The following is a 14264-nucleotide window of genomic DNA, read 5'->3' as shown; positions in this document are numbered from 1 at the left end:
ATAACATTAGAACATTTAGAAGATAACTAACATAAAAAGCATTAGAAGAGAAAAAATTTATAAACCAATGTTGCTTTAAACTTTCTTTAGAAAAATTTTGAAATAAATATTGTAAAATGTTTTTAGTTAACTAACTTGAGTGTTTTACTTTAAAAATCTCATCTTAAATTTTTCCTAAAAAAATTTGTCAAAAACCATTCTAATCTTTGAAAACCAAAACTTTTATTTTCAATGTATATTTTTGGTTGGTTGGTTTTAAACCTGCTGTCTTAAAGGTCAAAAACTCGACAAGAAGAAATAAATGGGTAATTTTAGATTAATAGAATATTTAGTAAATAAAATGTAAATACTTTTAAGAACCTGATTGATGTTTTATTAATTATTTAATGATGTTTGATTATTTAATTATTTTTTAACTATTTAAAACCTGATTGATGTTTGTTGCATACAAACTTAAACTAGGATTGAAAATAGTTGAATATCACAATCCAACAAGATGGCAAGAAAATTTGCTGAATAGTTATACATGAGCAGTAAACTTCTATGGGGAATATGCAATAAAGTAAAATAAAGGAGAATTCTTTTTTGAACAACACACAATTAGATTGTTGTCAAGACAAAAATATAGATTAGTTAAAAATTACTAATACAAAAACAAAAATAAGAGAGAGCATCCGAACAATATTTACAAAAGTAAAAGATAATCTTTTCATAAATAAACAAATATATACGACAGTGATTAATTTTATCATCTAATTCCAAATTGTATCAAAGATATGACTATTAAAACTTTATCTTGAACCAACAAAAATCTGCCATTTTGAAAAATGGTTTTGGTCTTTGTTTCTGTTCTGTGTGCAATTGAATGCTGAAAATGAGTACACTATTTTGAGGCAAGGGATAAAATAAATCAATTTAAAATATTTAAAAAAAAATTTAATTTAATTTAAATTTTTAATTGCAAAGTGAAATTGAAAAATGCAGATGTAGCTTTTTGTTTTTTTTAATTTAGAAGTTGTCCTGAATAGTTTAGTTAGAGTAGTTACAAAGAATTGGTCTTTTCTAAAACAGAAAAAAAAGACATGGTTTAATATACTTAAATTTGTTATTTAAAAAATAGGAATTATGAAAAATGAAAGGAAAAAATGGTGGTATTCCTAAGTGCTTGCACAGAATTTGATATTTAATAATTTTCGGAAGATTTTCCCACCCACCCTGGGTTTATTAAAACCCTCTCTCTCTATTCATTAAATTTTAAACAAGGGTGTGGAGAAGGGGTGTTCAAAAAAATAAAATTTTCAAAACGCAAATACATAAGAAGCCAAATTTGAGGCAAATATTTAAAAAAATACAATTGTAAACAAAATCCAAAAATAAATTTACCTCATTTTTAATATGTGCTCAAGTGGCAAAATACCCCAAAAAATGCCCCAAATTGTTCCTAAATTATTTGGATTTATACGCTAGGTAAATTTCATTATTTTGTGAACATTTTTTTTTTCTAATGTGATCATAATGGTCAAAAATTTTTCTTAGATTGTTGCGCACCCATTTTTTTTCATAATTGTTGTTTAAAATAAAAAAAATTTATGCATATTTTTAGCAAAAATAAAAACTTTTTTTGCGTATCTTTTTTTAACATAAACAGCAATTATGAAAAAACTAGGATACACAACAACCTAAAAAAAAAACTTCCAGGAGCTCTAAAAATATAGAAAAGCTTATGGAATACTAATCGAAAAAAAATTAAAACTTTTAGTTTTTGAACCCAGAGTCTTAAGGTATAACGGTAGCAAGGACTCCAAGACTGCAGGCTTAGAATCAATAATTTTAAAGTCATTGAATCTTATGAATTTTTTTCTCTTTGCACATAATAAGTCAACCAAAATGTTTAGAGCATCTGGACACCAGAGACCAGGTAAAAATAGAGATATAAAGCCGGAGTCCTTTAAAAAAAAAAAAACTAAAAAAAAAAAAATTTAGTTATTATTTTCTAATTTTCAAGACTAGTTTAGATTAAATTAGAAAATATTCAAAGTTTATTAGGCTAATACCTGAGTACAAGTGATCAGTATGTTTTATAATCAATTCTCTTTCTTTATTTACAACTCTCAGGTCCTTAATACAATACTATATACATTAATAATATTTTATTATAAGAAATAAAAGGATGAATAGAAATTTTATCCAGATGTAATAAACAGGGAGATAGGAAACAAAAGCAGGTAAAGGAGAAGGTAGTCTTAACAGATAGGTGGGAATTTTCTTTTTTATAAGTGAGTTTATATTTATATATATATATATATATATACATATATAAAAAAATATGTAAATTATGTTAGTTTATTTTACATATTATATAAAAAAAGTATATAAATTACAAAATGTATTATGTACACTGCAAAATAGATCACTAACATATATTATATTATATACATTAGTGATCTGTAACACTGACACTGTATATAATATAATAACAAATATAGTCGATATGTCAAATAGAATATATGGTAATTATATACTCTGTTTGACAAATAGAATATAAAATTATCATATATTCTATTTGTCATATCGACAATTGTAATCTACTTTACAGTGTCACAAATGTTACAAATAATTGGTTATAATGACTATATTTGTAACTTTCTTAACAGTGTATAAAAGTATATATCATATTGTAACTATGTTACTAGTAACATACAGCGCCGTGCTGTAACTTTTGGGGGCCCTGTGCAGAAACTAAAAAAAAAATTTCTGTTTTAATTCGTAGTAATTTATGGTATTGGAGAAGTTTTTCTAATTTATTTAATAGGGGGCCCAGTGCGATTGCACTTGTTGCACTTGCGATAGTACGGCGCTGGTAACATAGATACAATATTCATAAAATGACACTATTCTCTAGGTCGGACAACTTACTCCAAACTAGGACAATCTACTCCGAAGTAAAATGTCCGCTCGGACATTTTACTTCGGCAAAAATTAATTAGGTACTAAATAAACTTGGCAAAAATTAATTAGGTACTAAATAAATTGAAATAAAGGTTGCAAAAACAATTAGGTACTAAATAAAAAATTTAGTTTACTAAAAGTCAGGAAATTGCCTTTGCTATGGACATTGCTATTGGAGCTGAAAAAACTCCACTTAAAAAAAAATCCATTATTCTTATAATATTGAATATATACATTCTAATAATATAAATGTATTTATATTCTTAGAGCCGTAAGCAACGGGGCAGCCTTGGCCCCTCCAAATAAAATTTAAATTATAATTATAAAGGAAAAACATATACATAAAATAATTTTAACAAATTTTTTATCCCCTTCCTCTTTTTAAAGAACCCTAGGGCCCCCTAATATCAAATTTGTGGTTACGGCTCCGATTCTGAATCTAGAATAAATTTCAAACAAGATAACATAAAAAACGTAATTTTTATTTTTTACTGCTTTTAACTTAAACCTTAAACGAAATATAAAGATTTAAACATGTCAGTGTTAACATTATTTTAATTTTTTTAAAATTTTTAACCGGTAAAAAAATGACCTTGTGAACTGTCAAGCTTCAGAGTTACATGACGCATAATATTACTATATTAATTATAATAATATTATGCTTAGTATATAAAGTGTTAAAGTTTTCTTTATGCCGCAGAATAATGCGCAAGTTCTCAAACCATCGTTTAAACAAACGCTAAAACACATTGCTCGAGTGGTCCGAAGTAAATAATCCGCAAAAAAGTAGGACAGTTTACTCCAACGTAGGACAGATTGCTCCGCAAAAAATTGTCCTAGACGGACGGATAGGACAAACTAGGACGTTCTACTTTGGAGTAAAATATCCGATCGGACAACTTACTCCGAGGACAGTTTTCTCCGTGACAGTACAACGAGAACCAGCAACTGTAGACCGACGCGAAAGTGAAGAATAATTGTTCCCTTACGCGTCGACAATTATGAAAATTTTTGTCAGAATTGCTTTTGAAATAAATTGATGGAAAACAGATGATAAGGTTTTAAAAAACGCAAAAAACAAACATACTGATTGAGGAAAAACATATTAAGTCACGAAAAGATTAATTCGTAATAATTTTTGTGATCCAAGAGTTCTACCATTATTAAAACGCTTTTGGACTATTTATAGGAAAAAAGCTTAAACTTTTAAGTTTGAGAAACAATTCATTTTTGAACCCGGAGTCCTTAGATATAATGGCGGCAGTGACTCCGGGACTCCGGGTACAAACGTCTAAGTCATTAAATGTCCTGACTTTTTCTCTTATAGAAGTTTATAACTTAATAAACATAAAAGCTTTTACACCAGAGACCAAGAAACAATCGAGATATAAAACCGGAGTCGTTTTAGGACTCCGCACCCATGCCTATATAATATCTGGTCTGCTTTTTTTTGTACATGGCAACGTCTTTGTGACCAATATAAGAAGAACACTACTTAAGACTTGAGTCCAATCAGAGAATAATTTTCCGCGAACAATTTTCTATTAACCCTATTTTCATGGGAGTTCTAAATGTCAAGTGATTAAGGTTTCAATACAAAAACCATAATCAGTCAGTTTAAAACCAAGCAGAATACATATTTTATATGTATATATACAGCATCGGACAAAACAAGTGCAACTAAAAAATGCTAATTTAGTTTCTTAATATAAAAGTGCTGCATTTTTTAAATTTAGAGAAATAACTATGTAACTGTTTTGAGACAAAGTTCTTCAAGTTTTATTCATCACAAAGTTTATTATTTGTACACGAAAAATAATAAATTAATAAAAAATATTAAAAAAAGTTGATTTCCTTCTGGACAAAACAAGTGCAACTCGACAAAATGTTGACCAAGCTGTATTTCGCCTATTTTATATTTTGTGGCGAATCCTATGTTGACAATCACAGCCTAACATCTTCGAGGCATAGATTCGATCAGTTGATCAATGAAACTTTGTGGAATCGCTGCCAAGGCCTTTTTGGATTTGTTCAAACAGTTGATCCTTATTACAAACACCTTCACGATTTATTCTGCGGTTGACGATCTCCCACAGGTTCTCAATAGGGTTGAGATCCGGAGATTGAGGCGGCCAATCCATCACCGATAAGTGGTTGTCTTGAAACCACTGCTTGACTGCTTTTGCAGTGTGTTTCGGATCGTTGTCTTGCTGAAAAACCCAATTTATTGGCACATTCCATTCAGCATGAGGTAGTATAACATCTTTCAGGATATTTTTATACATGAAGCGGTCCATTATTCCATCGTTTCGATGTATTGGACCTAGACCGTTAGCAGAAAAACATAAATCGTAAATCGAGGTGTTTTCCGGCCGGTCGACGTACACGGCGAATGCCATCGCTCCTAATGATGTTCAACTTCGATTCATCACTGAACAAGACAGTTCGCCGTTTCTGCACATTCCAGTCAATATGAGATGCAGCAAACAGGAGTCTTTTCTTCTAATTTTTTAGTGAAATCAGCGGTTTCTTTGCAGGACGTCGAGAAAAATATCCGGCTTCAACAGCAAGTCGTCTGATTGTTCGGTCCGATACAGGCAGCTCTAATTGCTTTTGTATCTCGACTGATGATATCCAGGGATCTTTCTTGACGGATCTGACGATCATAGAATCCTCTCTAGAAGTGGTGGAACGCGGTCTTCCACCTTTGTTATCTGCTGCCAACTTCCCCGTAGAACGATATTTGGAATATAGTCTTGATACGGTCCATTTTTTCAAGCGATATTTATCACAAATACTTTTGTGTGACAATCCATTTAGGTAATCGCCAATAATTTTCTTTCTTAGTTCCAATCCAAGACTGTCGGGAGCCATTTTTGCACTTGAAGTCATAAAAATAATAAAAATAAATAATCACGTTTCTCAGGGCTTACCGTGTTACATTTACCTTGTGATGATACAATAATGCTCTGTGGAACACAATGTCTTGGTTGGATGTGGACTGTATTGATGTAATAAACACTTGTTGTATTTCTTATCTTGAATTGATGTTCTTCGATAAAACACTTTGATAAAACTCACTTCGATAAACTGTCTTGATAATACTGGCTGATTGACTTCCATATACTGATTGAATTACATGTCGATTTACATGTCTTTTATGTAGTAAAATGAACCTATGTGAACCTGATCTGGAAGATTCTAGATGCTTCTTTTCGATGCTTCTTGAAGCTTCTGGATGCGTCTGGATGCTTCTGAATGTTTCTGGATATTTCTGGATGCTACTGGATGCTTCCAGATGCTTCTTCTGGAAACTTCTGGAAGCTTCTGCATGCTTCTGGAAACTTCTGGAAACTTCTGGATACTTCCTTTAATTATTAAAAATTTTCCGTGACTTTGACATGGACCAGACTTAAGAAAATGAAAAAAACCAAAAAAGTTGCACTTGTTTGTCCGCTGCAAAATGGCACTTGTCAACGAAATTCTGCCTGTGTGCTGTCACCTGTCAGCTGATTGCTCATGTCATGGCATGCTATGACTCCAGACTCCTGAACTGTTTGCTGTGGTAGTATAGTTCGTTTCGTTTTTAAGACATGTAAAATTAGGAACACTTTTTAGCATTGTTCGATGTTGTTTGCAAATGTTTTGTCCAATACTGTACATATATATATATATATATATATATATATATATATATATATATATATATATATATATATATATATATATATATATATATATATATATATATATACATATATATATATATTTATATATATATATATATATATATATATATATATATATATATATATATATATTTATATATATATATATATTTATATATATATATATATATATATATTTAAATATATATATATATATATATATATTCTCTCGTATATATATAGATATCGTTTTTACAGCTATATAGTTTTAACAAGTTTTAACAAAACGGTTCTAAAATAATTGAAATAATATTGAGATATATTTTATGTACAAATTTATATAGTTAAGTATTACAATTTAAATTTTAAGAAAAAAAGTCTAAAAAACTAAACTTAAAGTTAAATATATTTAAACATCCGTCTTTTTTAATATATAGTATGTGGTTGGAATGTTAAATGCCGATTTGTATGTTATAAATATGCGGTTATCATTTGTGATTGTTTTTTCATTTTAGGATTCATATAAATATATATAAGAGCGTATCCTTTTACTAGCGGCTTTCGACATATTTGTTGATGGGACGTCTTTTTGTTTTTTGTTATGGTCTCAAAATTACGTTTAATTCGGACCGTAGAGAAAGCTTTACTTTTTCGGAAACTTCGATTTAGATATGGTCAAGTTACCTTTAATTCGGACCGTAGCGAAGACTTTACTTCTTAAACAATATTTTTCCCGCCTCTTACATCGTTTTAATATGACGACTAATATCATTGCTTTATCACCCAAAATAATTTTTTAACCACTCATTTGGCTTAAATTTATCTGGTCTTATTTTAGTATTTAGTTGATCTTATTACAATATTCTTCGGTGTATAATTTATCCGCTGATTTTCATGTTGTTGCTGTTATCAAGGAGCTTTTGTGCTATATTATCGTACGTTCATTACTCGGCTTCATTTTAATTTTCACAGACACAATTTTCGTCTTTTATTATTATTCAGAGAATTTCTTATAACCTTCACTACATGTTTAAATCATTACATTTTTGCAGGTGATATATATATGTTTTTTTCTACTTTCTAATATACTTGATTTTTAGTTATGATTTTAAGTTGCGCGGGTTGTTTCATTTTCTTACACTTTAGATTGGTTAACAAAATTCGAATGAAGTATCTATGACAACGTTAGAGTTTTTTGAATACTCTATTATGTTTTATTTTATTTTAAAAGGGTTTTGAATAGGGTATATTGCCATTTTATTGTTTTTGGTTTATTTGTGCTGGAAGTACCTATGTGGTTTGAATGGTTATAGGGAAAATTTATTAGCATTTTCTGTTTACACACTTTAGTTGTTTTTAGTTTTGTTTCTAGCGTTTTTATTTGAATTTTAATTTATTGTGCGTAGTTTTTTCTACCGTTGGTATGGTAAGTGATTTATTTAAATATTTTTACTTATATTGTGCAGCAGATTAACACTTTTCATATCATTAAAAAAATATTAGTGCTTTACAAATTTGGGTATGGTTGGGTTTTGACTATTTGTAGTGAATCCTTTTTTACTGCAGTATGGAATAGGCGTAAGTCGCGGGGTAAAGCATAAGTGGCGATGATGTTTGTCTGACGGAATAAACTAGTTATAAGTGCTGATCCTCATCGAAACGCCAGTAATAATAGACGCGACTCTGAGGAGATGTTTATTACTTAATCACTACACAAATTATGTTTACACATTGGCATTAATGTTTTTTTTCCATTCTAAGGCCTTTCATTGTTGTATGCATACTTTTAATTTTTTAATGTATTTTTTGTTTTATTTATTTTTTGTTTGGTGATATATTATTTTTTTTTGTTTATCTTAGTTCATATTAGTATTTATATAACAATTTTTTTTTTTTATTATCATTATTGTTAGTACTGTTTAGATGCATTGTGTGTCTTATTTTAAATATTCCTCTATTAATCTTTATTTTTGTCTTGACAACTGTCAAAATATTTTGATGTTTGAAAAATATTTATCCTTTATTCTAATGTATTTCATTTCTTCCCTCAGGTGTTCACTGCTCGTGTGTGCAGAATTATATATATGCCAAAGTTTATAAATAATATAGTTAAGTGTTAAAATTTAAATTTTTAGAAAAAAAGTCTAAAAAACTAAACTTAAAGTTATGTAGTCAAGGGAAACTCGCAGAAAATTGTGTGAGATCTTGTCTTCGAGAACCAATTTTTTAAATTAATTTCATGAGATACTTATATATATAATATGTTCACGACTTTTTGTTTGAAATATTTTGATATTTTAATAACTCATAAGATATCAGAAAATTTTTTAATTTGTTTTTTTAGATAACTTATAAGGAGTTTATATATTTCAGAAGTGACATTGAAGAATTTTTGGTATAACTTGTTTTACAGATAACGGACTGTCCATTGAATACCTCAACATTTTTTTGACAATTCTTACCTCCTTCTCCCTCTTGTCAACAACTTGTCAAACCTTCAGAGAGCCCCCTTTTCTATAAAATTACGTCAACACAAAAAATGAACCCATTTGTTTTTGATTTTTGGTTTCTGTTTTTTTAATATTCCATTTAATTATTACTCTATTTACTTTTTGAAACTAACAAACTTATAATCATTTGTTGTCTATTTTAAATGATTGTTGATTTACATTAATCATAACAAGATACCGTTAGAAGCCGCCTAACAGTAGATACTTTAACTGATCTAGTATCTATCTCTGTATCTGTTGCTATAATGTCGAAACTATAAATAAGATCAGTCATTATTTGCACACTCTCTATCAGCTATATTTGCTCATACTTTATGACTTATGAAAAGCTATAGGTTGATAAGAATAATTGTACTCCTCTTAAATTGACCTAAACTTTAACAAAGCGACTCAGTTTATCGTCCACTCAACTGTGTCATTTAAACCTTACAGGTTATTCAGGTAAAGGAAAAGCTTTAAATATTTTGATCATCAGCAAATTGTGCAAGGAAATTAGATTTTGATGCAGTTTAAAAAATTTTTGCAAGCATAGCAGTTATTATTTTTCCAAGATGGATTTTTTGGTTATTATTTTGGTTATTAGTTAAGCTATTTTAATCTTTATTAATGATTAGACTATACCTATTTATAGAATACTTTATATTTGCGCTTCATTTATAAAAAAAAAATTGTAATAAATTAAGACAATGATAAATAGTTTGAATTTTTTTATTTTTTTGACTCCAGAAAACCAAAAGCTCCAGAAGCCAAAAATTCTTTAAAGAAATTTTTAAATTTAAAAATCGAAAAATGCTTTTTTTTATTGGGAACCGTAAATAATTAATATTAAAACCTTATAAAGTCTATTGTTTGTTTAGCTATTAGTTAAATAAAAAAGAATATTAAGGTGGCTTGGCGAAAGATACGCGTGGCTTAAACCTACACAATAAAATTGATCCTATAATGCTCTTTTCAACTTTTTTTCAACACTTTTTCTGTCTTTTGTTGTTTTATCAAAACTATGTATTATCATTGTTTAGAACCGCCTTTAGAAACGCAGTTACTTTTTTTTGTAATTTACTTTGCATGTAAATTTTCTAAATGTAACCAGTTCAATCTTCTTTCAAAAGCCTTGATTGTATTTTTAAAGGAGATGCTAAAATTATTTTCTCCTTAGGTTAACCTCTCGCCGTATGCCTTAATATAACTACCCACGCTAATAAGCTATTTAATTAAAATAAACTTTAACAAAACATTGACAAAAAATATTTTACAATTTCTCAGTCGAATTTCACGAAAGTCATGCTGTCATTTGCCTTAATTCTTATTTACAACCACTCGAACCAATAAGCGTATATTAACTTCAATTCGTATGAGGTTATAATATAACGCCATTTAATAACTGTTTGTTTTTTATTTCTAGAATATTTAACCGGCAAAGTAGCCAGGTAAACCTCTTTTCACTAACTTTGTGTTAATTCTGCATTTATAAAAAAAGACATTTTTTCAACTTGATAATCTTTCACGCCATGTATATCTTTAGATCAAATACTTTGGCCTAAAGAAACTGACTAGTTATGTTGATTTTAAACAGCACGTCCACACTACCATGTTGATTTTAAAGAACACGTCATACCATACTACCAAAGAAAAAACGAACTTAAAACTAAAATTAGCTTTTGAAATAATTCTTGCATATGTTAGCGTTACCTTGCATATGTTAGTGTTTTACCTTGCTCATGTTAAACTTGCATATACTTTGGGAAAAAAAATGAACTATGGCTATATTTGTCTTTATAAATTTGATTGTATTTTGCATTTTCTAGTCAAACGTCTTACTTTCTACGTTTCGATACTTATTTTCGACACTTATCAACTTATTTTGACGAATAACTTTTAAAGTTATCCGTCAAAATAAGTAAAAATAAGTTAAGGATTGTTACTGTCACGTGATCAAATAATTAATTGTTTAATTTTCTGGCTCTGACAAAAATATCTTGTGATCTTTTTTCAAATCCTAGCTTATGTTTAATTATTAGCAGTTTATGCATGTACGCATCTGTACATTTGTAAGTGAATATATGCTTATATTTATATATGTATATATGTGAATGTTATTTTTATTTTAATTATGCTGTTAATGGAATTTTTTGATTGTAACACGGTATATGCGGAATATATAATTATACTGTGAAATTTTAATGTTAGCGAAAAAAAAAAAAAAAACTTGTAGAAGATTATTTGCCGTGAGTCGGTAAAAGAGTTTCTGCTACCCGTTTGCATTATATTAGACGTGTGCTATCGCGTCCAGATTTTTTTAATACTAGTGTAAAAAAATACGTTTTAGACAAAATGCACAAATTTTTTTTACTGAAACTTTTTTTATTGGCTCAACTTTTAAAATTGAACCAATAAAAATAATCAATGTTTTAAAATTCACTCTATTTTAAATTTGAAAACATTATCATAAATTTATTTTTGAAGATTCCTAAGAATACTCATGGAAATTAATGAATAAAACAAACACATGACATACGACAACAAAGTTTGATCTAAAGGATGTTCGGTATGATAATAAGAGTGTTTCAGAGTTATATTCATATGTTCTATTATCACAGTATGGATCAGGATGGTCAAATATTGAAAATATCTCATTTGTAATCTTTAAACCTGTTAGTAATTTAAAATCTCTTAAATCTTCGAAAGCATAAAACTCTTCACCTGGGTATTTTTTAGTTATTTCGTTATAGTAGGTTAGATGAAATTTTTAAAATAAATAAATTCTAGGTTGTTATATATCATTAGAAAGAGCTTCAATTGAATATTTTAAATGTGAAAAAATTATCAAAATCGAGCGATTCCACAAGAAGTTATGACGTCTTTAGTAACGATTTTTGGATATATGGATTTGTTGATGAAACTGTGGTCAAAATAAAGTTTTTTTTAACTAAAATTATTAAAACTTTGTCAATTCTTATTTAAATGCTTAAAACTTGGTGTCAATAGTTAGATATAAGAATAATCTACACATTAACACTAGCCGACACCCTCAGGCCGTATCTGGTGGACTAGAGGGGCCACTCAACCTCCACCTTTAATGTCATAATATCATTAATTCATCTATAAAAGAGTATTTATTTATGAATAAACTAATTTTTGTATGCTAGTAGTTGCTTTAATTTCCTTCTAGAACAAATATGAGGTTGATCTTTAAGTCAGGGTGTATGAGGGGGGAGGGGGAGGTAGTAAACACCCTATTATTTAAAACACCCTATTAATATATTTTTTTTAAATTATAGGAATTTTTCAGAGAAAAGGTGGGACTAACCTAAAAAATGGGTATGTGGGAAGGGGTGGGTTATAGGGTTAAACACCCTATTATTAAAAATTATTATTTTTATATTTATTTAAAAAAAAGTAAATCTAGTATAAAAATTACAAATTATATTATTATATACTAGATTATAATGATATTATTATATACTAGATTACAACAAATTGTATTATTATATACTAGATTAAATCATATACTAGTTGCGCACATCGAATCAGGGGCAGGTTGTGTCACTCCACCTCAAACTTAAAAAACATAAATATATTATTAAAAGTGTAAATATTAATTAATTTTCATATGAAAGTAGTTGTTTTAATTTCCTTCCGAGATAATTAAAATTTTCCTTCCACCAAATACGAGAGGAAAATCTTTGATTTTATATTTATCAAAGATGTTCATAAAAATATTAGAATGAGTTTTGAAAAATATTTCAAAATAATATTTTAATTCAATTTTGTCTTGGCTTTTAGTTAATGATTAGGATATTTAATTCCAATAATGAAACTAAATAGTAGCCATAATTAACAATAGACACGACGAGAGCGTAAGCCAGAGCCGTCTATTAAAAAAATTGCAAGTTCCACTACTTGCTGTACCTTTTTGCAAGTTCCACTACTTGCGGTACTTTTTTTGTGCAAGTTTCACTACTTGCTCTACTTCTTGCAAGTTCCACTACTTGCAGTACTTTTTTTTGTTGCAAGTTCCACTACTTGATGTACCTTTTTGCAAGTTCCACTACTTGCGGTACATTTTTTTGTGCAAGTTCCACTACTTGCGGTACTTTTTTTTTGCAATTTCCACTACTTGCTGTACCTTTTTGCAAGTTCCACTACTTGCTGTACCTTTTTGCAAGTTCCACAACTTGCGGTACTTTTTTTGTTGCAAGTTCCACTACTTGCGGTAATTTTTTTGTGCAAGTTTCACTACTTGCTCTACTTCTTGCAAGTTCCACTACTTGCAGTACTTTTTTTTGTTGCAAGTTCCACTACTTGATGTACCTTTTTGCAAGTTCCACTACTTGCGGTACTTTTTTTGTGCAAGTTTCACTACTTGCTCTACTTCTTGCAAGTTCCACTACTTGCAGTACTTTTTTTTGTTGCAAGTTCCACTACTTGATGTACCTTTTTGCAAGTTCCACTACTTGCGGTACATTTTTTTGTGCAAGTTCCACTACTTGCGGTACTTTTTTTTTGCAATTTCCACTACTTGCTGTACCTTTTTGCAAGTTCCACAACTTGCGGTACTTTTTTTGTTGCAAGTTCCACTACTTGCGGTAATTTTTTTGTGCAAGTTTCACTACTTGCTCTACTTCTTGCAAGTTCCACTACTTGCAGTACTTTTTTTTGTTGCAAGTTCCACTACTTGATGTACCTTTTTGCAAGTTCCACTACTTGCGGTACTTTTTTTGTGCAAGTTTCACTACTTGCTCTACTTCTTGCAAGTTCCACTACTTGCAGTACTTTTTTTTGTTGCAAGTTCCACTACTTGATGTACCTTTTTGCAAGTTCCACTACTTGCGGTACTTTTTTTGTTGCAAGTTCCACTACTTGCTGTACCTTTTTGCAAGTTCCACAACTTGCGGTACTTTTTTTGTTGCAAGTTCCACTACTTGCGGTACTTTTTTTGCAAGTTCCACTACTTGCTGTACCTTTTTGCAAGTTCCACAACTTGCGGTACTTTTTTTGTTGCAAGTTCCACTACTTGCGGTACTTTTTTTGTTGCAAATTCCACTACTTGCGGTACTTTTTTTGCAAGTTCCACTACTTGCTGTACCTTTTTGCAAGTTCCACAACTTGCGGTACTTTTTTTGTTGCAAGTTCCACT

This window comes from Hydra vulgaris, chromosome 01 (genome assembly GCF_038396675.1).
Source record: "Hydra vulgaris chromosome 01, alternate assembly HydraT2T_AEP".
In the NCBI taxonomy this organism is placed as follows: domain Eukaryota; kingdom Metazoa; phylum Cnidaria; class Hydrozoa; order Anthoathecata; family Hydridae; genus Hydra; species Hydra vulgaris.
Note: the sequence above shows the minus strand (reverse complement) of the source record.